At 43.2% G+C, this 25,492-nt stretch overlaps 1 protein-coding gene and 1 long non-coding RNA gene across 6 annotated transcripts in view; one reads left to right on the top strand and one right to left on the bottom strand.

Moving 5' to 3' along the window:
- kcnq5b (potassium voltage-gated channel, KQT-like subfamily, member 5b) overlaps nucleotides 1-25,492 on the bottom strand; it is a 115,347-nt gene that overhangs the window by 82,898 nt on the left and 6,957 nt on the right. The gene's annotated exons all lie outside the window — the stretch shown is intronic.
- LOC119016246 lies at nucleotides 1,964-3,232 on the top strand. Its single transcript, XR_005073984.1, has 3 exons — nucleotides 1,964-2,541; nucleotides 2,641-2,723; nucleotides 2,818-3,232. It is a non-coding gene; the product is annotated as an uncharacterized LOC119016246 (long non-coding RNA).

Genomic DNA, 25,492 nt, shown 5'->3' with positions numbered 1-25,492 from the left:
TATTAAAACCAATTTCTTCTCTACAATAAAGGGAAAGAACACACTGCGTTATCAAATGTCTTTAATAAAAGGCATTGTTTTTCACTCCCTGTTTTAGAGCCCTGAGTGTGCTGCAAGCCTGAAGCTTTCAGCCAAGCTCCAGTAATTCTGGCTGTCAGTCACAGCAGCACACAAAGACAGGGAGGGGGTTATCACTCACCACCTCATTAGACGCTAATGGAAACACATTTGCAAAAAAAATATCCATCTATTGTTGTGCGTCCATACTGAGATTATCTGTAATTCTATGGCACAATATAAGGCTGAGAGAAACAGGGGTTTCTATAGGTGTGTGTGTGTGTGTATGTGTGCATTCACACATTTTCAGTGTAAATGTATTTCACTGTATCAAATACATTAAGTGTCTGTCATTTATAGTATATTCTGGTCATAATTGAAAATAAATCACATTTCATTTGCCTAAAATATGGTATAGATATATTTTGCTCAGTTGTGGCATGCCTGTTGCTATAAATTCAACAATATGTGAAAGCAGGGAGATGAATTAAATGTATTGGACTCAGGAAGTCAAAGATCTATTTGTTTATATTTGAAAAAAAAAAATGCTTCTGATTTTAGGAGCTCCGTAGAGTCGTTTCCTCTCCATTTACATTTTGCAATCACCTCTTATTGACACAAGAAAAGCAAATGACCAAGTCCACCCCGCCAAAGTCAGTCAGTCATTCAGATGATTATAATCATTTAAGTCAAGTCAGTCATTTTACCTATTGGCAGCACTGGCAACTGATTGCAGGAGGAGGTCCTAATTGCACAGTATTTCCATCTAATGTCACACTGAAGCAGGGCACTTACATCAGACCTGCTGTCGTGTCCTCATCAGCGTTTGAGCAGCAGACAGATCAGCATGTTCACAGCACCTAAGAGAATGAGGCATCAAGCAAGGCCCAGTGTGTCAGCAGCTGTTAGTGCCCTCACAGGGACACACACGTGGTGAGCCACACACTGTAATGATGAGGCTGCGTCGAGCTTTTGAGGCACGGGACCTGAGGCGTCCACTAAAACGAGCCCCGTCTACGAAGACTTATAGGCATTAATATGCCATAATTGTTCCCTCATACTAAAATGCGTTGCTAAAAACACGTGATACCATCATCACTGCTGTTGCCAAATGTTCAGTCTAAAGGCAACAAAGGAAGCGATGTAAGTCTTCACAGCTTTTGCAAGTGATAAGCTTGTGGACGTACACAAGGACCCGCGGCTGTAATCTCACCACTTTGCTCCTGATGCATTTGATGCATTCAGTTGACCACAGCTGCTAAAAGAGCTCACAGGTGCTGCTGGTTATTAATGAAGACTTAACACCACTTTTCTCACGCAAAGGGTCCAAACGCCCTCGGGAAGCGAGTGAAATCCGCTCTACGAAACGCCAAAGACAGGAAAAGCTCTCCTGCTAGGATTTAACGGCACGCGGGGGAACCATAGGACACAACCCTGATCATGGAGGAAGCTGATGATTCACTCATTTAGTCAGTTCAGTAATCCATATGTCTGTTCTCCAAGTATGACCAATGTAGCAGCTAAGACAGGCTGAGACGGATCAGATGCAGCGGCACAGTGGCCAGCAGATGTTTACGCAGCTTAACAGAAATTTAAGTTAGATAAACAAGTAGAGGAGGACCCAGGATCTGCTCCTCTGAGACGATGAATTTCAAGGAAGTTATGAGGGAGCTAAAAAATGAAGGATCGCAGTTCTAGAGCTCACATGTACTAATGGCTGTAGTTACAGATGTCTGTCTCAGCCTACTCTGAGTGGGACTAAAGGGGCAACATGAGTTTTCTTCAGTGGCATCCATTTTGCTAAACTTGGAAGGTTCTGTAATCACATGAACCTCAAAACAATGTGTGAAGACACATCACACAAGACTGAGGAACAAGTTTGCATTTCCTGTTATTGAGAATGGGTTAGTGCATTGTTAACGACCATGAAATCACAAGAAACAGAAGTTGTGCTCTGAGGAAATGGTATGTGAACACTACACATACACTATTTTGGATGTGCAGAGTCAAACGTTTCGTACTGCAGTACCATGGAAATCAGAGGTTTTAAGGAAGCCCTTAAAACCACTGAAGAAAATGGAATGATGGTCTCTACATCTCCACTGACGGACATCCACAAATCATAAAAAAATGAGGGTCTGTCATCCAGAAACACACGATGAATGGGCAGGCCTGGGAGAGTGGAGTCCATCCATCATGAATCATTCCTGGTGGAGCGCACAAAATTATGAGGGTGACGCAGAGATGCTGAAAGAGAAGTAGATATCGGTAATACACCACGTTACCAACCGACACGACCGGCCAGGGAACACACACTATCACCGATGTGCTCATGAGCCCCTTGATGAGATGAGTCATGGAGGTGAGCTTTGGTTAGGGCCAGGATCTGAAGCCCACGACACACTCGTGACCACTGTGGAAGACAAGAGGCTTTTGAAAGACCTGGATCATCCGATGAAGTGCATCCACACAACATCACTAGAGGTATGTTAACGTATAGAAATACAAAATGTGACTCACATATTTCATTTTTTTCATTTCAAATTCAAGTTGTACTCTGTGTATCTCAAATGCCTTCCAAAGAGAATACATTTTGGATATGATGTGATGATCCATGCCTCATGCTTGCTGCTCAGGATCATAACAACAATGTGAACAGGGAACAGGTGGGCGAACTATCATCACTCCTCTCCTTTCTAAGCACTGTGTGTCACTTGATACTGTACATCAAACTGTTCCAATGCTTCTGTTTATTAACAGGCTGTTTTTCAAGTTGGGGGGAGTGTTGGTGGAACCCAAGTCCACAAGAGTTTCTGAGCAAGACCAGTGGCTGTTGAGAAGGGCTATGGATATAGTTTCAGATTCGCACCAGGCCATGGACATGAGAGTGAACCAAACACATATCACTGCTCCACTAGAGAGACCATACAGACGACAGATCGTTTTTCAAACTCAGCAGTGGTCACGTTTCAAGTATTTGCATCATTATTAAACACATGATTTACACAGCAGCATTGTTTGAATATGCATTAATTTTTAATTTTTGACACATTTGGTCAAAACATTTTAATTTTAACAATAACATTTTTGTAGGATACCCTATGTTGTTGAGCCCTGCATTACTGAAACAGAAAAGTTGTTTAAACATTGTTAGAAATCTTGATGGAATGCATTGAAATAGGAATTAAAATCTCTCCATGATTCATCTGCTTCAGTATGATCAATGACTACATCTTCAAACCCCATGACATTTCTTATTTTGTCAACTGCAACAAGAAAAAAAACACTCTGCCTCCCAGTTGGCACAGCAAAGCAGCTCCATCGATCACGTCTCTGATCGTCTTCATTTCGATGCTCGTTTTGTTATATAGTTATAATTATATATAGTTACAGTGTTGTCCTGCTCGCTATGTTCATTCAAGCTCATATTGAAAAGGCTGTGCAGACAATGCTGCAGGGTAAAATTAATGGGACCGAGGTTGGTAAGACCGATTTACGCCACTACCCACATTGCATTGCGACGTAAACGACCATGGCAGTCTACGAGCAAAACGTTTTCTCTAAATGTTACACAAGCTAAGACAGCTTGAGTGAAGTTGTAGCCCATTTCTATATCTGATATACCAACGCTGATCTCATAAGGCAAACAGGTCTTCTTTTAACATCCATGTTAATAATTGAGAGACTGCTTTGGGAAAATAGCTTTGCAATGCAACTGAGAGGAGAGAAGGAGGGAAGGGGCTGGTGGTGGGGAGAGAGGGGAGAGACAGGGTGAGAGAAACTGAAAAGCGCAGGGGGGGAACATGTTCGAAGAAAGGGTGAGAAAGTGAGAAAGGGCCTGAGAGAGACAGAAGGATTCATGTTACATCCCAAAGTCAGCTGAGTTACAGTATAAGGGCTGAGGGGCTGAAGTTTGGTTCCATGTACAGAGCAAGCAATCGCTAATTCTATCAAGGATGTAATTTCTACCCGGGATCAGAAGGACGTGTCTCCTCAACCCAGTGTTCAGCCCCTTCACTTTTACTGTCTCTCTGAGACATCACGCAAAAAGCTTAATGAGCGGCACGTGGTGAAGACAGCACTATGTGGACTTATTATGCCTCTGATCCGCCAGCGGAGGTAGTAATAGCCACAGCAGAGGTGAGATGACGTCAGTGTGAATGGAAAAGCCAGCAGACAGAGGGTGTGTCGGTCTGATGGCGTTCACAGTCAGACAGCTAAACAGGTCCTTCACTCATCAAATAAAAGAGAAATGTCCAACACGTCAACCCACAAAGCAACATTACAGGAGCAAACAACAGTAATACGTGTGTCTTCAGCATCTTATATGAGGACAAAAATACCCAGGGAGCCAGGCGGCTCCCACAGCTGAATGCCGGTGATTATGTGACACAATTCAGAGCAGAAAAACTTTATTTATATTTCAACTCATTATGTCTTTGTCGCCGTTCACAATTGGGTTGTTGTAGTTACTGTAACTGGCAACTTAATTTTAAAAAAATCACTGCGACGGCCAGCCGTGTCAAACGAGATTGCAGTGAACTTTCCTCCTCACAGGACGGGATGATCACTGATGGTGACTGTGTGATGTCACAAAACTTAACTTTGTCTCTTTCCACGATACATGGCAGGTCAGAATCTCCATCACAACACATCATAACAGCATCCATATGATTAAACATGTTGATATTAACAGGTGGAAACCAGAGTAAACACATTCCAAAGAAAACAACACGGATCTGAGCGTTGTGTACCAGCACACCTCTCTCAACACCGGCGTGCTGTACGAAATGACACACTGAAGCAGCTTCATGGTTCGACCTTCTCTGTAGCGATAATGCAGAATCTCTGTGTGAACACAGCTTCAGACTACTCAGACTAACTAGGAATACCCGCACACATTACTCAGGGCTGAAATGGTACTGCATACTGAAACATTTTGTAAATTAATTAAATATTTAAGCATAAGTTTTCTATTTCTGTAACTACCAAAATAAACCTTTTTATGATGATCTATTATTTGCTATTGTATATTTATAAAAAAGTTGATCGGACAGTAGTTCAGCATACTGAGTTTCAATGTTGGCAAACAGTAATATCATTCCTCTTTAGCTGTTTCAGCTGTTTTTGAAATATTTCTCTTTGGCTGCTGAATGCACTGCAGCCATCTGCAACTCTGTCTGCTGCTTGGTGCTAAACATTTGGTGTACAGTGGGTTTATTAGCCTTATGACTACTTTACTCGTAACAGCTACTGGCTGCGGCCAATGACTAAGCGATAAGAGCTGTGAGAATGAAGAGGAAAAATGTCAAGGTGTGAGCCAACAATAATCTCAAACCCAACCTGAGTCAACCATGAGGCGTGGGGGCCACTTCAGCAGCCTGTGCAGCTGCTGTGTTTTGGTCCCCTGGCAGATCACATGGTGCAAATGTGAGGTGGTGGCTGCAGTGGTGGTGGGGGTTAGTGGGCGGGGGTCTATTTTTGAGCACTGCCATTCTGAAGCACAAGCCTCCCACCACCCCCACCAACTCTCCTCTCTCTGCCTCCTCCATCCCTCCCTCTTCTCTCCCCTGGCATCCCATTTCCCTGTATAATTAGGCTTCTAATTAAGGCTGTGGATGTTGAGGATGAATGCCCACTGTCGGCCCTGCCTCTCTCTCTGTCTCTCTGCATGGGGCCTTAGAGCTGCACTGTAAGTCTGCAACACAAAGGCCCAGAGCTGGCTTCTCTGACAAATTCCCTTTTGGTATATTCAATAAGCGGCTATGGATTGATATACTCAGCCTACTCGTGAGATCAGCATAATATGGCAAAATGCAAAAATGTGCTCTTTGCATCAAAACGGAAGACTTTGATTTACCCTGTGGTACAGCAGCCTCCAGTTCCAAGTGCCAAATCATTTCAAAAAGCCCTCTGAGGAATGATTTTCAGACAGAATGAAGTCAGCCAAACCTTCACTTCAAACCTATCATCACAGCTATGCTAAATCAGGTAGAAATGGCCCATCCATTTCTAAATTGTGTCACTTGTCAGTTTGTTCTTTAAAGGTGGACAAATGTCACATATCTTCACACCATGCATGTCCTCAAACATGGATATAAACTAGACAGAAACCAGATTTAAAAGGATATTATTATTATGTCATAAATGTAATGCGACTGCACACAACAGTTTCTGACATTGTGATTGAAACGGCCCCCCACCAGAGAACACATTAGCTCAAGTAGCTCTCAGAGTCCCTGTGAGTCAGGAGTTGTGGTGTATACGAACGAAAAATATGAAATGTTTGCTGCTGTGCAACGCACTGAAGTCACATCACCATGCCCTGTTTATTGTTTTCTTTTTCAACCTGCTCAGTTAGGTGTACCCAAGAGGCTCAGGTACATTAATGGCAGTGGTATTGTTCTGCAGTCTGCTGTGGGTGGGTTTCTCTAAACCTTTGCTTTGCGTAACCTAGCTACCTTCTTTAATACAGCTAGTGCAAGCTGTTGTTTCGAGCTTTTAAGGCTGAACACAGCTTAGTTAGGGACATTCAGTGCTGAGACGAGGACCCTTTTGAACCCAGCATATACATGTGCCGAAGGCTAGGCAGGCGATGATGTGAGAGGTGATCTGACTCCCTTCGCTGGTGACAGGAGACAGTCTTCTCTGCTGGGTGGAGACAGCAGTGAAAACAGTTGCCTGTTAATAAGCAACTCCTAAGAGCTGACGGGAAATGAGGGGAGAAATGAGACTTAGACTTAGGTCGCTGTTAGGACAGACTTCAAGGCCACCAATAGTCTTGCTAGTGCACAGGACATGATGAGCTCCATAGGCCCAGAGGGCAGATTATTTAAGGGAAAGTCCTCCCATGACCAGCAGACCAGGACAACTGACCTGGGATCCTCGTACCATCTGCAGTGTTAGTCTTTGTTACAAGATCTATGTGATGCACAGTATTTGTCTAATTGTAGCACGTTTCATGATAGTTGAGGGCCTTTCCCTGGTCATATTGCAACATAAGGAGCAGGCGTCAACAGCTGCATAATATAAATGGAGCTGTGAGGAGTAGAAAGACCAGACAACCCAGCAGCCTCCTGAGTCGATCCCGCTGAAATGTCCTTGAGCAAGACACTGTGTCCCCGCCGCCCCCAGCAGCTCTGACCTGGACATACCAGAGACAGAACGTCCCGATCCACGTCAAAAAGTGCCTTTGAGGCACGAAATGGTTTTACACCTGAAAAATCACGACCTGAAATAATACAGTACGTCCCAATTCAGTTGTTTACTGAACGTTGCTGTTATCAATCAACAGAGAGGTGAACAGGCCTGTGTTTGTTGTTCCGCTCCACTCTCACACTTCAGTTTTTTCAGACTACAAATAGCTCCAACAAACAGCTACAAACATGAAGCGTTCACCCTGTTTATTGCTGCTTGATTTGTACGTGCCATCCCACACCTCTCAACCACGCAGGCGGGCTGATGAGGGTAGAGGATGAGTATGGTAGATATGTGGACTCCCAGGTGGAGGTTGTCCATCCATCATATGGATATTTATACTTCCAGTCCCCCACCCACTCCCTACTCCACCCTGCCACCCGTTGGATTAGTGTGAACAGATGGATGGATAGTTGGATGTGCATATGGATTGGATGAAGTGTGTGAGTGAGTGTTTGTGTGCCTGGTGGGTGTAGACATGAGTAGTCACTGGGCAAGTATTTGTTTATGTTCTTGTATTGTGTGTGTGTGTGTGTGTGTGTGTGTGTGTGTGTGTGTGTGTGTGTGTGTGTGTTTTAATGAAGTACAGGGTGTGAAACAGCTGATGGGTCACATTTAATGTGGCCCGCCAACACAGGCAGCTGCCTTTCACATTAAAATCACATAAATCACTCGCTGCAAACATGATCCATTCTCTACTGAGGTTTTTTGTTTTGTTTTGTTCTGTTTTGTTCTGTATCTAGTGTCCAGTGAGTGATAAAATTCACAGCGTTATATACCCGTCTGGCTCACAAGACACCGACAGGAAGAAATGTGACTATTATACCATAGGATTTTTGGAGAGCAAGAATGTGATAGATTTTCCAGTCTGTGTTGCCCTGAATTGAGTCTGTCAGGTCATTCCCCGACTCAGACTCATACTCACAGCCAAAAACTAGAATGGCACTCAGCAGAGTGCATACTTCCACAAAGACCCTAGATCTCCCTTTATTTCACTCAAGACTGTATGTTGCTGTATGGCAGCTGAAGGAATTAAAACACATTTAAATCCACTAGTTCTGTTTTTTTATTAGGATCCACATCAAATTGCACCTACATGTACATTGAACCCGCCTACATGTAAATACAACAATTCACTAAGAATTATTCCCTCAGAAATGAACAAAACTGTCAAAACACACATGGTGGTTTAATGTTGTGGCGGATCAGTGTATCTATACAGTATGGATAAATCATTACACACTAATCCATCGGGAATGTGCATGTGTTTAACTGCCAGATGACACAACTTATGACAGCAGCTCCAAGCATTTCACACACATCATGCGACAGGGTGAGTTACAACAGTGTGCGGGCATTACTCTCTTCATCCAGTCAATCGAACACGGCCATGAAACAGCCATCTCTCTACTGTCTTCAAGCACACAGTCCGTAATGATATCGTGCAGAGAGTATAAAATGTGTTTGGTGTGTGTGTCTCAAGGCATTAGTGACAGTGAAGCTGCAGGCACCCTCTATGGTTTACCATGGCCCTACATAATGATCATGTGGAGCAGATGTGAGCTGGACTGAGATGAGCCTCAGGGTGCTCTTGTGCACTGAAAGAGGGAGGCACGCACTGCTCCTAGCCCTCTGAAACTCCAGTATCTCCATTCATCATAATGGGTAGAATGTGAACCACAAAGACTGTGTAAAAATGTAGCTCATAGTTACTCAGAGTTGATTAAAAATAACCACAATCTTTACACTGAATAAATAGTGTTTAAATGGTAAATTGTATACCATGGCATGACATGGAATGAGTGAAACACTTTGCTTCAATAATCAATTTACCGTATTTTCACGACCATAGGGCGCACCGGGTTATAGGGCGCGGTTTCAGTTACGGGTGCTTTTTCTGTATTTAACAAATACATAAGGCGCACTGGACCATAGGGCGCGGGCATGGTAAAACACACCGGTAAAACATGCATGCTAGTGTGTGTATTTAAAAAGGCAGCGGGAGCAAAACTGAGTATGGTTGTGCTTTATTGAAATCCTGGCCCGGATGGAAAGATGGCACCGTTTCATGAAGCGAAAGCACCAAGACGGACCTCCTTGAAAATGTTCAATTTTCATTTCTTCCGCTAGCGTTACTGCCCTTAGTCGTATGGTGACTGTAGAGACGCTTCTTCCAGCTGACCGGCAATCCATTGCTCGAGTCGGTCTTCCAACTCGGGCCATCTTGCCTTGTGTCCGCGGAAACTCAGCTGCGTCTTCTTGACCTGTCGCAGCTCGTTTTCCATCTTCCTCCACTTGCGAACCATGGATTCATTGATATTGTATTCCCTCGCGGCAGCACAATTCCCATGTTCCACCGCGTAACTGACAGCTTTCAGTTTAAACTGTGCTTCGTAAGCGTGTCTCTTTGCCATTATCGGGGTTGCCAAAACAATGACGCACATACCGGCACAACGTTCTCATCTAGTCCTCTGTTACGTCCGCCTTACAACAACAACAATAACGTTCACACTTCACCCTTCAACGTTCTCATGTAATCCGCCTTACAAAAAAACAACACATTAGGCGCACTGCACTATAGGGCGCGCCGCACATTTTGGAGAAAATTTGAGACGTTTAGGTGCGCCTTATGGTCGTGAAAATACGGTATTACAGGTCTGAAATGGGAGCAAATCTGAAAATGTACATCAACAAATTGAGTGACCAATTTTGGTGATGTAGAAAGTTGTATGAGAAAAGTCACTTGGAGCCATTTCAAAGCAATTAAAGGCCCCATGATCAACTGTGCAAACAACCATTTGTAAGTATAAAGTGCATGGTACAGTTGTGCCACTGCCACACTGAGAAAACACAAACTATCACCTGCTGCTGAAAGAACACTGGTCAAAGTCTGCAATGAATTAGAAGCTCCTGGAAGACAGGTGTCAGATCCACAGCCACGCATGTTTTCCATTGCCATAAGCTGAGAGGCTATGGTGCAAAAAAGAGGCCCTTGCTCTAGACATGGTACATTAAAGCTCCACTGAAGTTTGCTGCTGATCACATGGACAAAGAATAAACTTTTCTAGAGGAAAACTCTGTGAAGAACTCCGAAGGAGAGGCCTTTCACTCCAAGAGCACCGTACCAACCGTCAAGCATGGTGCTGGTAGTATTATGCTGTGAGGCTGTTTTGCTGCCAGCGGATCTGCTGCTCTAAAGAAAGTAAATGGAATAATGAAGAAGGAGGATTATCTCCAAATGCTTCAGGAAAACCTAAAGTGATTAGCCAGAAGATTGGCTCTTGGGCTCAGTTGGGTGTTCCAACACAATGATCTCAAACACACATCGAAAGTGGTGAGGGAATGGCTGAATCAGGCTAGAATTGAGGCTTTGGAATGGCTTTCCCAAAGTCATGTCTTGAACCCCATCGAGAACGTGTGGACTGTGCTGAAGAAACAAGAAAGAAAACAAATTACTATTTAGCCAGAGGACTACAAGAAGCTTGGGGATGACTGTCAAAAGCACCAGACATGAAAATGATCAAGGGACATTCAACCAAAAATTGGAATGACTGTATGTTTTTGAACCTGCAGATTTGGTCATATTTTCAGAAGACCTATAATACATTCAGTATTGAACCAAATGTCATGAACGTTCTTTGTGACAAAGTAATTTGAGTTTCATTCATTCAATCAGAGAAAAATGAGGGTTGAAGAAATCATTGGAACTGAAAACTACCATGAAATACATGTTCTTTACAAGTTTGTGTAAACTTTAGACCACAACTGCATTTTATGACACTTCACACACTCCTCACTTACATGAATTAGAATTGTTCCTTTGCCAATATTTTCTGTCAATACTGCTCCCAAATGAACACACCTTTTTCAGACAAAACGGATCTTGCAGCGTTTGTCGTGGTACAATACCGGCGCTGCTGTCTGTGGAGCATGCAGGATCACATACGAGGGCTGTTTTTAACTAGTCTTCTGTGTCCCAGCTAAATTAGAGAGAAGCCAATAAGCACGCAACTTCACACTGTGTTTACAGCACCATAAAAGAAAAAGCTCTTTTCTCTTTGTCACTGATGGGTTCAGCTGTAATGAGTCCAGCTTCACATTTGTCCTCAAATGGAGGAATTACCATAACGCACAGTCAGTAGACCATTTTGTCTCCCACTTTCTAACCAAACCCCAGAGTTCTAAAGAAACAGCCGACACCATAACAATGTAAAAGTTTACACCAGCAAATTAGCCAACTGCAGAGAAGGCTGCTCTGGAGGTCCTGAATACATGTACAAGGAAGAACAGTATGTAAAATGGAACACTTAACAGCTCGCAGTGGTAGTTTTACAGCTTGAATCGCCCATGACAGACAAGTCCTCTAGACACTTAGCCCACAAAGATGTGGTGCTTCAATCTTTGTTAACGCCTGTAAGAACAGTGGGTGGGCCCAATTAAAAAGCCTACAGTGAGAGTGTGTGATAGACCATGGAGCATCATTAGGTTACTGTGGGGGAGGGCATGTATGATGCAATTTTATTCATTAGTGGTCTGATGGATGTTCAGCTGCCTGTGATTAGACGAAGTAAACAGCAGCTGTTCACTGGAGTGAAAGTTGTTCCGCCGGGGAAGGTCATAACACTATCGACACTGAGAATAAGAGGCTGCAGCTCAGGACAGGATACAGCTGATTCATGGGTAGAAAGAGCAGTCTGACTGACCTGAAGTGGCCTAATATTTGCACTGATTCCCAACCAGGGAGACCTGTACCCCAGTATATCAGCTGCTGTCAAGTGGACACATGGAAAGATCAAAAGAAATGAAACGTAAAGAAAAAATAGAAACGCTGATTTTAAAATAAATCCATTTACTGTAGCGCCTCAAAACGACGTGTTAAAGCACTTTACAACACTGGTCACAGTCACCTGTTCACACACACATTTATACACTGATGGCAGAGGCTGTCATGTAAGGTGCCAACAGCTCATCAGGACCAATCTGGGTGTCAGTGTCTTGCTCAATGATACTTCACCATGCAGCTGGGGGAGCCAGGGATTCAAACTAGCGACCTTCTGATTACTAGACTCTACCTCCGCCCGTTTTGAATCTCTGAGTTCATAAAAACTTGTCAGCAAGTGAAGAGTCAGCTTGTTGCTAAGCTATGAGCAAACAGTCTGTTCAACTTCCAAAGCTGAGAAATGAAGCAAATGGCCAATGTAGTGGTGTCACAAACTGCAGTTCCATGAATGGCCACTTGAGACTGGCTCCAAAAGCAAGTCAGTCCCCATAAGACCCGTGTTGAAAAACCCTTTACAGCAGAAATAAACATGTTTACAGCCCAGTAAAGAAATGTATATTACTCACTCATTTAATTATATTCAGGTTTAAAGTTATGCAGAATTAAGGGCAGGGCCGCTTTGAGTGACAGCTAACCAAAAAGTGTTTTACAGGCTTCACCTCAGCTAAAGTCACCAGTCGTGACCTCTCAGCCCTGTTTTTGATAGCGGTGCCCTTTGGATAACTTTTCATGAAGAAATCGGACACGTTTGTGATCTGGCCCTGTTAACTGGCAGATGCTGCTGGAGCTGGCAGGCTCTAGAGGAGACGGGTTTGGGCAGAGCTCGGAGCTTCCGGAAGAGTGAACACATCCAGGAGAGCCCAGTGATCATGTTTGAAACTTTTGGGATTAAGAAGTTCTCAACATTTCTACAGCAGTTCGCGCAGAGCAGCCAAAATCAACTATCCATTACAGTCTGAGTTATTCTCACTTACTACTGAAGAGTCTCTAAACTGAACTCTACTTGCTCATTGTAAAGACAGGAGATGGGAAAAAGAAAGACGATTAAGGATAAGCAAAGATCACAAACACACAGACACACAGTGTTGCTTGCCAGCATACGTCTAATGCAGACTAAGGTACTCTGGCTGTTTGGGGTGAATACACCCACAGTCAAATTCACACGAGTAACTTGTATAAACACAAGTGATCCCACAATCAAACTTACATGAATGATGCGAAGCAAAATTCACACCTCATTCTTTGAGGACACAGCTGCCTTGTTTGCCTTAGCTAGCACTGAAGACATGTATGTGGGTGTGTTGAGTAACCAGTCTCCAGCCAGCTTGTTAGAGTCAGGCAGAGTTAGGCACTGCCAAGATGGTGACGGCTGGTGCCGACCAGTTTTCACCCAGGCTTCACAGGGGCCCTTCAGAAACCTATGGGTGACATCGGGGTGGCTCTGTCCACTGTTTGTTAATTTTCCTTTACAGTCAATGAGCTAAATGTGCTGGTTCACTAAATGGGTTGCATAAAGTTTTAAAATAGCTAAATGTAATGAATCAAAATGTATGAAATAATTGGTTAGATTTAAAAAGATGAATAAACAGTCAGCTGGAACACAGCTCAGAGTTACTGATACATGTCTGAAATGTCACTCTAAGTGGTAATAGTAAAAATGCTAGCTTGATCAAATCACCTAAACATTGACAGTTTGACAACAATATTATAACCTGACTTTATCAACCTTTATCATTCTAAATTATTAAGATCCACTTTTATCACAAATGTATTATGAAACATCTTAAAAGTGACACGGAATTGTTGTCAGACTGGCAATGAAAGAGTTGTTGAGGTCATCTGGCGGGGCTGTCAGAGAAAAACAGAATGGGAACCGCTGCATTGTGGTTTGATCATATGTCGATCAAAGGATGGATCCCAGCGTTTTCTCCACGGTTCTGTCGGGATTTTGAGCTTGATGTGATGAGAGAAACGGCTGAACTTTGCGCTAAACGGCACAAGCATGTCAAGGTTTAGATACAAAGGAAAGGTCACTGCAGAAAGCCCTGGAGGAGAGGCAGGCAGGATGGTAGTTCAAGCAGCCGCAGCATAAGGCCGAGGATCAGAGGCCTTTCGGGATGAAGCGGCAGATGGTTGACGAGGAGGCTGCTTGGCATGCATTAACATTCACCCAGGTGCACAGAAAGAGAAGGAGGCAGAGAACAAGAGCTACTTCTTTCATTTTATTCTGCTGCGGCCCTCAGTGTATGCATAAGCAGTGCAACCTGTTCAAAAGTCATTGTATTCTTCTATACATGAGTAGGAAGGCAGAAGTCAAGATACAGGATTAGAGTCTCTCAGGTATAAAGATTACATTCATTGTGACAGGGACTGCACGGTTTACTGTTTGCAAAGACCAGCACAGATCACCTGCACTGCCTTCTCATTCAAATGTTTGCCAGTGAAACACCCTGCAAACAAAAACAGTCAATAAAACAGAAAATTGTGAAAATAGACTTCTTCAGATGGTTCAGTTACCAACAGTCCCAAACCCAAAGACATCCTACACAGTGTAGTACAAAAAAATCTGTTTAAATCAGTGATTTCTACCTAAAGGAGTAGTTTGCCGTTTTCCAAAATACGCTTATTCACTTGCTTGCTGGTCATAAGAAGATATTGTTTGCTATGAGGCAAGAGGCAGACATTAGCAAGCTTTTGAGATGCTGGTAGAGCTAGACCAGCTGTTTCCCTATGTGTCCAGTCTTCATGCCGAGCTAAGCTAGTCAACTGCTAGCGACAGCTTCACATTTACAGTACAGTCATTACAGAGGTATCAATCTTGTCATCTTACTCTACTGAATGAGATGAGTTAATTTTATGATTATCAACTGATCACTTAAGTTTGTATTGCTACTTCTACTAATTACTAATAGTACTATTACTGGGTTTAGATCAATCTAAGAATGACAAAAAAATATATATATATTATTTGGGCAATAATCGTCCACTCCCTATGATGAGCTACGTCAAAGAAAATGTCAAGCAAAATGTTGTGTTAAAAAATCTGTGTTGCAAGCTGTGAAGTAGCCAATATTTACCATGTTCAAAGCATCAATGACAGGACTACTGTGAATTGTGGATACTGTGTTATTGAGTGTACAACATAGTGGACAGAGCCACTGTGACAACACCCATACATCTGTTCACCCAGTTCTTTTAGATCAAAGTCGAGCTGAGGTGATAAAACCCTTGTCTACTGCCGAGTCAATCAAATACAGAGTTTACACATTGCCACTGTACATAAAAGTCCCATCTTAGTGGGTTTAAGTGGGATTTCTGACCAGTGGAAAGGGGTATAGGTGTCTACAGTGTATTGACTAATGAACAGAAAACACTAAATTCACACAACAACAACACAGTGGCGCCAAGCATGAATGGAAGATTTCTATGAATGACACATTGTGAATAATCCCCGTTTCAGGACACAGAGGCAAAACAACAAGCTAAGCCAGACTTGGCGAGTGCACTTGCCAAAGTCACAAAGGAACAGAACGGGTCAAAACAAGCTAACCCTGTAAGAAGTCCTCCGTAATCCCACGTCAATATAAGGCCAAGGAAAAATTGACTCAATTACCAACAACAACAACAACAACATAGGTTTGAGAGAAAGAGCTAGGATGATGTGGGATTTTAATACATGCCAGCTGGGAGGAAGCTTTTTCTATTTTCCACTGTGTGAAGGTTTCGTTCGGGTCATTGGGTGTTTTTTCAAAGGGCAAACAGTCATTCTCAAACCAGAGTGGATGAAGGAAGATGCTATGATTTGGGCTCAAGACAGGCCTCTGATATTTCCCATCTGACAGCATACCACCCAGGATCCTGGATGTCACAGGAAGGACATGCTGACCACATTTGTTGCGCAACAAGGACACGAAAAGTTATTCTGAAGCACAACAAGCTGTTACTACTTTGGTTCTTTGGGTGATGCTAAAAATTGTCCTTTTTTCCCTCCAGTGGTTTAGTGCAGAGGTGTCATGGAGAAGCCGAACAGCATCTTATCTGATGTTCTTTAAATGTCAGGAAAGTTAGGAAAAGAAATACAAAACAACAAATCTAGCTTTTCTTGGGAGACCTTGAAGAAACCTGAGGCGCAGCACAGAAGACGAGCTCTCCTGCCATCCCAACAACTACACCAGCATGTCGGAGGACTGACTGCTGGGCGCCACAGACGAGACGCAAGGAGGCAACAGATGGGTCGCCAGTTTTGTGGGTTCAATTCCATGAATAAACTCGGTCTGCGAAAATACAGGCTTCTTCTTTAATCTCCCCTTAGGTAACTTTAAATCTCAGAAACTAACAGCTGACATTCAAAGTATTAGAATAATCAGCTTGGTCCAGACTATGATGTTGGCACTTGAGGAACTATGCAAGACTCCATGTTTGTTATGGCAAGTAAATACCAACAAATGGAAATAGTCCAGATGACCCACAATTCAGACATTTTTGGTATCTCTGAAAACTTGGAAACAGTGATATCTAAAATAAAATTCTGTTGGCCTTAAAACATTTTCTTTGTATACATTTTTTAAAACATTTTTCTGAGAACATTTTAAGAGTTCACCAGCACATTTGGCCACACAGTGTCAGGGACAATTACTTCGCAGCAGTGAAAAATGAAAAAACATTGTCAACAAGGATTATATAATAAATTATTAGGACACATTTGTATCCTAAAACACTTTAAACATTTTTGTTTGTATATCACTATATCACACTGGGAACTCAAAACTCAGAATGGTCTTCATTCACAAGTAATGACTGACTTGATTTGTGAAGTAGTGCCCACCAGGCATGCACACGCACGCACAGACACACACACAGACACACACACGCCAGGGGACGCGACACCAGACGTGGAGTAGTCCAAATGGAACAGTCGACAGGCGGCAAAGGTGGAGAAATACGATCAGATGGTTAGATAAGAGAAAAAATACTGCATGTAGACATGAAGCACTCTTACATCAACTTTTGATTTACTTCAACAATTTACAGCCAGATTATATGATTATATGGAAAAGCCTTACTTAACCGTTGTAACACTGGTGGTTTGGGGGTATTTACAAAGTACACTTCTCCTTAATCACGACAGGAAATTGGTTAGAGCTGAAGTGTGTGTTTAACGACTTACTGTGTCTTTAATTTAAATTTTCCGCAAAGGAGAGAACAGATAGAGCATTGCAGAGCGCTGCGCGCCGCAGAGAGCACGTGGGAGCTGCGGAGAACCAAATGCATTACTTATAGTTTGAGGATTAGATCTAAATATAAGTTATGAATAAAATCTCTCATTAAAACATATTTAATTTGCCTATAAAACCAATAACGAAGGTTGGTTTTCCATCTCCGTGCAAACTGCCAACAGCAATAATTCTACTTCACAACCCCTCACCACCGCAGCCAGGCTGAAATATAAATTACTTTGACAAATATTTTTCCAAAAACCTCAGTAGCCATATGTAGAATCCAGCCGGAGCGGAGCAGAAGCTTGACTTAATGATTGTGACAAGCCAGTCTGATGGAGATTCCAACAGAGAGCTGAAACCTCAGAGGGTTTCATCAATGAACCATTAATACACATCGAAGTACAGCTCATAGTCCTGACGAGCAAATGTCTTAGAAGGAGAAACGTTTTGAGGACAACATGACTGGGACGGCGCCTCATTCAAAGCCTTGCAGCAGACAATGCAACTCCACAAAGAACACACTGATGGCTGTGGATACCTCTGTCAACAAACCTAGACGATGTATGACCAGGCTACTGTTCTGCATGCTACTCTTTTCTCCATGCAGTCAAGCTAGCCTATTAAAAGCCTCGGTGGGTAATATGACCCACATGGCGCTCTCTGTTATTCCAGCAAGCAGCTGTTGTGCGTTCATGCTCAGATTGATTCCCCAAATCACCCCACCCCAAGCTTATTTTGCAAAGACAAACAGTTATGGGTTGATCTGTCAAGCGACAGGTACACACAACTTGGCTAAACCAAAGTGATGTGCAGCAGTTCACAGTCGATTTCACAGACTTGCGCTGGGATGGTAACTGACATTCAAGCTGCTCTCTGGGATTCCTCGCCATTCAGGCCGTGGATACAAGGTTTCTCACGCACAGTTTGTAACACAGTCAACATCATTTATGTCTGATTTCGAGTCGACATGGTTTGAACCTGGAGTCTCAGGACATTAAGTACAGTACAGCTGCATCTTGTTCTGTAAATAAAAATAATGCCGGACCCCTGTGGCCTCATCGTCCCTTACAGTCTATGAGAGGCTGATGGATAATGACAGCATCTGGTCAGAGGCATGCTGGGAGATTACCATGCTGCTCTCTGTCACATACACACAGCCGTTCTCTCCTTTGGACCCTCCAAAGCAGCATCTAATCACCGATCAGTCACCAATACCAGTGCACAGAAACACACACATGCACTGGGATCTAGCTACCAGTGTGGTCACATCTCCCTGTCTGCTGCTCCTGTCAGAGCTCATAAAGAGGGAGGGAACCAGGCCAGAGTCGACACAGCTCAGTTTAAAAGAGAGGCCACCCTTTAGCTTTGATGGAGAAGAGAGATTAACTACAGGTTTCGTTTTACACACAAGATACAATGAACACGAAACAGTCAGTTTCAGGCGCAATATTGGACCAAGGCCATTTTCATTTCCCTTATTAAACCCAGAGCCGTAGACATCAGACGTCAGGGGCACTTTTAGTCACTTTTTTCCCGAGCTATGTTTTACTTTTTAAAAAAATAGTTCAACCACTTGCCACATGGCCAAAAGTTAGATGAGAGGATTGATACCACTCCCATGTCTTAGCTTACAAAAAAGACTAAACGGAGAAACATCTAGCCTGGCTCTGTCTAAAAGTTAGAAAATCTGCCTGCCACGTTCACACCTTTGGTCCAGAGTAAACATGTATGATGTAAATTGTTAATAAGCGAGCATTAAAGTGCTGGTGGATGGATTTCGTTGACTTTGAACTAAACCCGGCTGTTCTCCATTTCCAACCTAAGCTAAGATATCAAAGCTTTTTCTACAGATTTTTCTTTAGCTGCACTTTGTTTTGTCTGTGAATTAAACAAATGATGTAAAATATATATATATATATATATATATATATATATATATATATATATATATATATATATATATATATATATATATATATATATAATATAACGTGAAGTATGAACATGTGCGTTGTAGCGGTGCTGGTAGGTGAACTGTGAACTCGACTCTGAAGAGAGGAAGGTAAGCTTTCACTTGGTATTTTCCAGTCTTGAAGCCACGCTAAGCTAGCCGTTTCCTGGCTGTAGTTTCATATCTAATATAGAGACATTAAAGTGGTATATACGGCTCCATTATTCAGAGTACAACGGGATAATATTTCATCTGAGTGTGCTGTTTTATCTCAGTATCTGCTTGTACTAATCACCTGCTCTCTCCTCCTCCGTCTCGGTCTGCCAACAAGCTGCAGGACTGCCACAGCGGCGGTGAACTGGGATAATTAGCTGACAAGATATTCTCTAAAAGACTGCCGGTGTGTGGAGTCAGGAGTACAGCACCCAGTGAGGCAGACGCTACCTGGCTGGCTGTGATCTGGAGCAAAATTTCGATCCACTCCTGGGACAATCTTGTGCCTGTGATTTTGTGAATAGGTGGATATTTTGTTGCAGAGAGAGAAAAGCCCTGCATTACAGCACTCTTACTCTACAGCCTAGTCATTCTGAGACGCAGATTGTATTTGTTGCCTGTTTAAACTGGCCGGGTCACCGTTTTTAAGTCGGACGCAAGAATAAATGTACTGTTCCGGCAAAGTTACATTAAATCTGCTGCCCATAGCTGCCGTTGTGTGACGTCATGTACAGTTGTGGATGTCCCCTGTGGATAATCCCCTGCATTAGGCCTGTCAGTAGCACACTGTTTCATTTTTGAAGCTTAAGCGACAGCCCCAGTGGTATCAATTCTTTTATCTAACTCTCGGCAAGACAGAAATAAGGAATTTCCCTAAAATATCAAACTACTCCTGTGTAAACTTTTCATGTGGCAACTACTTTTCTAGCAGTTTTCAGTGCGACAGCTCTGTTAACCCTGCTGTAAGCTAACGGCCCGTCGCCTTACAGCAGACAGACAAAGTAAGGGACTGGACCTTTGTTATTTGCCTTATATTGAGAAGCATGCTAATATTGTCAGAGCCCTACTGGAGGTGCAATACACTGAGATTATTGTCATTTCCAATATGAGCCACAATATGATGTGTTGTTTGTGTACGGGATTAATTTTACTTCACAGTTCAAGTCCTTTTACAAAAGATGCTGTTATTATGTGTGCTCATCACATTTCAAATATGCTATTCATGCAATAGCTCTATGAAAGGTAGGTGTAGGAGCTGACTTAACATAATAACACAGCTAAAGGTTAAGACACACACATACACACACAAGCACAGAGCCAGAGGCCTGAAAAAAAGACAGATCTTTAAAAAAATGAAGGCACTTGAATACACCTCTTCTTGTCAGCAGCATGTGTGTAATCTCCTCCTCCGTCAGCCTCCAACCCACCTCCTCAAACACACACACAATTACAGCACTCACTGTATATAGATGACAGAGGACTTCGCCTAGGGTGACCTCGGGAGCAAACATAAGGCTAATGTGTTCTGACAAGTCAGCGACAAGAAAGTGCTAACAGAGCAATGTAATGGTTAAAGCCTGCCTGGCTCCGATCCATACCTCAGCACTTTAACCTCGGTCCTGTAACCCAGCTGACCGCTTTCCAGTACATGTTGTCTAATATTGTGCGGACAAATAAGAGATTACAAAAGCCACACTGTCGCTGTGTTGGACTATAAGCCTCAGCATAGTTCTGGGGACTCTCACTGAAAGAGGGCATAACTATGGGAAAGAACTGTATTTGACCAGAGAATATGTCTCCCTCTCACAGAATTTAGACTCGTTTAGAGTTTTAGAGTTGATCCCTGACAATTGGGACTAACAGTCATAAAACATTGACCTGGGAGTAGCTACGCTATGGCAGAAACAAACTGCTTTTTACTTCGTAAATTTGACTAAATTCTTATGCTTCAAAACACATTTGATTATTTTGCTGAGACAGCTGGAGACCTGAGTCCTCAGCATTGCCTGCTGATCCTAAAAAACACATACTGTATTCTGTTTTGCCTCTGAGCTGGCCGTTAGTTTTGAAGTGGAGTGAGGTTGCCCTTCACAGAGGTTCTCACACTGAGCTTTTCATGTGCCTAAACAGAGGGGCAGTGTACGGCTTCACTGCTACATGGGGCAGCGGAGGAAAGGGGGTTATATCACAGTTTTCTGTATGACTGAGCTCAAACATGGAGACACGCAGAAGTGTAAAGAAAGAGAAGAGATGGAAATAAAAGCCACAGAGCTGTATAGATTTGCATAGGGGGGGAGGAGGGCAAGGGTGGCGCAAAGAAAACAATATTCATGTCATAACGTGGCGCAAACAAAGACTCAGCTTTACACTGATTTCACTAATATGTGAGCCGACACGAACGCACATACAGAGAGGCAATTCTGCTGTCACAGATTGGAGGCATCTGACGGGCATATAGGGTTAATTCATCTGGGGGAGGGACAGGCTGGCTACCCAGCTGCAGTCCCTTCCCTGCTGGGTAAGACAGGGAGGTCAGAGGGCCTCTGGCCTTTCACCAGACTCGCTGCATTGTTACAAGGCTCGTGCCAAGCAGAGAGCCAGGAGCATGGCCTAGTTGTATCTCCCTGATGTTCTGCCACCCCCCCATAGACACACAGACTCATGCCCCCATCCCAGCACCATTCTTCAGCATGTGTGCTCACCCTGGCTGTAGATATAGATGGTGGTAAATCCTTTGCCCTTGCATAAAAGCCCCTCACCCCCTCACATCATGACTGCTGTAGTGTCTAGCTTACGTCACACGAAAACGAGGCACAGTGGTGCTATTTTTGAACGTAAAACTTCCTTTCCTCAGGCACTGTGATTCTGTGGGCCTATGAATTTATGTAGTTTCTAACAAAGTAAAGCTATACACTACACAGCCTGGCCAAAATACAGTCATCACCTGTTTTAACTAAGCAAATAGGTGAGAGCCTTCTATTGGATAATAACTGCAGTGATTAATATGTTTCAGCTGGCAACAAGGTATTTTACCCTCAGTGAGTAGCTTCTCATTTCTTAAACAAACTTGTCTGAAGACATATCCTGTGGTTGTGGAGAAGATGTTACTCTGCTACAGAAAGGTCAAATTATTGGTCTGCATCAAGCAAAGAAAACAAGTTCAGAGACTGCTGAAAATTAGGTCAGGAACTGTCCAACACATTCTTAAAACCTGGAAGCACAGTGATGAACCATCATCTTCAAGTGAGAAATGTTGTCAAAAAAAAAGAATTTGAATGATCAGAGATCACTTAAACTACTGGCGAAATTAAATCATAAAAAAGACAGTCATGTGGTCTGATGAGTCCAGATCTACCCTGTTCCAGAGTGATGGGCTCATCAGAGTAAGAAGAGAGGCGGATGAAGTGATGCACCCATCATGCCTAGTGCCTGCCGCGCAAGCCTGTGGGGCTAGTGCTATGATCTGGGGTTGATTCAGTTGGTCAGGTCTAGGCTCAGCACCTTTATGTGGCCAAATATGAGGTCAGCTGACTGCCCAAATATAATGATGCACGCCGTAATCAAAGCTAAAGGCAGTCCAATGAAACATTAGAGTGTGTGGCCAGGCAGTGTATTAGTGTTTGATTGATTTTCATTTTATGTAAAATAGGTGATAAATATGAAAAATGTCACATCCAAGATCCAAAAGGCTGCTAAAAGAAATTGATAACCAGAAAGGAATATACTATTAAATTAAAAGATATCAGACTGGGACAACAGTGTTTGTGTGGGGTCTGTGTTTTGCATAAGACTCGCTCTGAAGCACCTCAGCAGTCAGCAGATAAACCCAGTTATTAGGCCCCAATCTGCCTGTGCAACACTCCATATCAGAGTAACTATTACACTCGGATCTCCAAACAAGTCAAGCCTCCCCCCGTGTCGCTCCCCTCAAGGCAAGCATCTGCCAGCACAGTTGCGATTAAGGCTCAGAGATCAGCAACAACTAAAACAACAATAAAAATAGGCCGAGAAGAGAGGCAGAGCTATGAGAGGTCAGACTCTATACCCCTCTCTTTGTGCTAGAGACAGCGCAGTGCTAACGTAGGCACAGCCATGACAGAAATGCAAACAAGCAGCACTGTCTGCACCGGCACCGGAGGGAGAGATGAAGGGAGGAGAAGTGGAAAGAGGCGATGAAGGCTCCTAAGAGATGCACGTTCAACCGCTGATGGTAAAGGTCACTCTGATGCTATACAATTTGGCGAGATTGGCTTTTTCTTGGAAGAGAGAGAAGCCTAGATGAGAGGACCGCCGAGAAAATAACATGAAATCAGTAAATATGAAGAGGTAAGGGAAGAGGGGGAGGAGGGTCGGGATGAAGGAATTGGGAAAAGGTGCTTCTCTCACACTGGAGATGACTCGCTAAGTGTTCTGTCACGCGGACTGCAACCTTTGAAATGACTGGCTCGGACAATCAGCCACAAAACTGTCTCATCAGAGGGTGAGACTCAAGGGGCAGCCAGGTGGAAAAACCCTCGCCCACGACTGCAGGTTCATTTCCCAGCTTTGGCCAGGAGTGCCTGCCCAGGCTGGGAGCTGGATCTGACAGTGCTCACTGGTGGGAAGCCAGCCGGTAGTGATGCCTGCTGGTTAGTCATGGAACTTGTTGGAAAAAAAACATTAGTCCACACAGTGGGGTAGGGGTCAGAGCATTGGACACTGCGATGGAAAGGTATGTAAAGTATCAAAAAATAAGCCTCATTTTTATACTACGGACCACGCTCTCAGTGTGTCCCTGCCTGCTGGCTGGGAGAGGTGTTAAAGCGAAGCAGCCTGTCAGAGGACACAGCAGGTGCTGTTCAGGTAAATTCTGTTTCTCTAAGCTGAAGCACAATACCCACAATGCATAGGCGTGCCCTGTAACAAGGCCTTGTCTTTGTGAAAGGCCATCTCTGAGAAGAGAGCGAGGGGAACTCCCTCTGAGTAAACCCACGACTGAAACATGATGCCTGCAGCAGGCAGTCCCCATCAGCGGTGACTGTCCTCAGATTTCATTCAAGCAGGTCCAATGATTTACATATACATACACTGATAGAATACGTACCTGTGACTAAACTAATAAAAAAACAGATGTTTATGTACCTTGGTTACCGTGATCATCAGCACTACAGTCAGTTTAACTTAATCCCATATATATTGGAAATACTCATTAGCAAGTCAAATGCAAATCTGTCATAATAGTTCCTCAAAAATGTGCTATTCACACCTGTTTGAGTAATGGTTTAAACACACACACACACACACACACACACACACACACACACACACTCCAGTTTTTAAAAAAAATCAAATGGTACATTGTGACCATTTTTTAAAGTTGTATATCTCAATAGAAACAAATGGCATGAAGCTGGCAGCCACAGAAAAGAGAAGTCAGGATAAATGATGACAGATTAACATACTGTTGGTTTTGGTCGTTTCTGGGATCTTTTGACAAAAAGGCTGACCTTCTAGAGATACAGTGTAAATCATTGCTAACCACCTCCCAAAGATTTCGGACCGATTTCTGCAGCCACTGGTTCATTTCAGGTCACCATGAAGATCAACTTGGAGAGACCTAATACTCGCCTGAGATAGAGATAAATGTATCACGGCAAACATTCGCTGCCATTACTTTATGTTCTTTGTCAGAATAGATGGATTTTACAGGCAGTGGATACATGCAACTACAACCACATTATCATACTGACACGAATGGAAATAAATAGCAGGAACTTTAAATGTTACAGTGGGTAATCTTGCAGAATATACATATAATCTTTAGGGTTGTCAAAAAAATGTGTGTATTTTGATCAATTAATTACAGGAAAAATAACACATTAAAACAATGCAGATTAATCACGCTCTAATTACAGCTACAGGGTTAAAACATGCCAAACCCAGAATGCCAGTGTGATGCGTAACATAATCGAAATGAAAGCAGTAACTAGAAACTCAAAACCCTTTGTGTTACAGTAATTCTGCCCCTCTAAATCTGAATCAGACTTTCACTTTCTCTCATCAAGCTGACTCAGACACCATTAAAGCAGACGAGATGCAGACGCAGCCTCCTGTCCTCACCCTCCCTCTGACAAATTGTCAAGAAACCACCATCTGGGCGAAGCCATCACACCCCTACTTGATGTCACTGCGCTGCTCAAACCAGGCAGTTTCTCCTCAACACTCCTACTGATGTGAACAGGTCTTTGCTCTCACTTTTTACAGGAAATGTCTTTCTTTTCTTTGAGTCAAACATTCAAAAAGTGGCAGAAACCT

Source organism: Acanthopagrus latus, chromosome 1, assembly GCF_904848185.1.
Source record: "Acanthopagrus latus isolate v.2019 chromosome 1, fAcaLat1.1, whole genome shotgun sequence".
In the NCBI taxonomy this organism is placed as follows: Eukaryota; Metazoa; Chordata; class Actinopteri; order Spariformes; family Sparidae; genus Acanthopagrus; species Acanthopagrus latus.
Note: the sequence above shows the minus strand (reverse complement) of the source record. Positions and strands in the feature narration are given on the sequence as shown.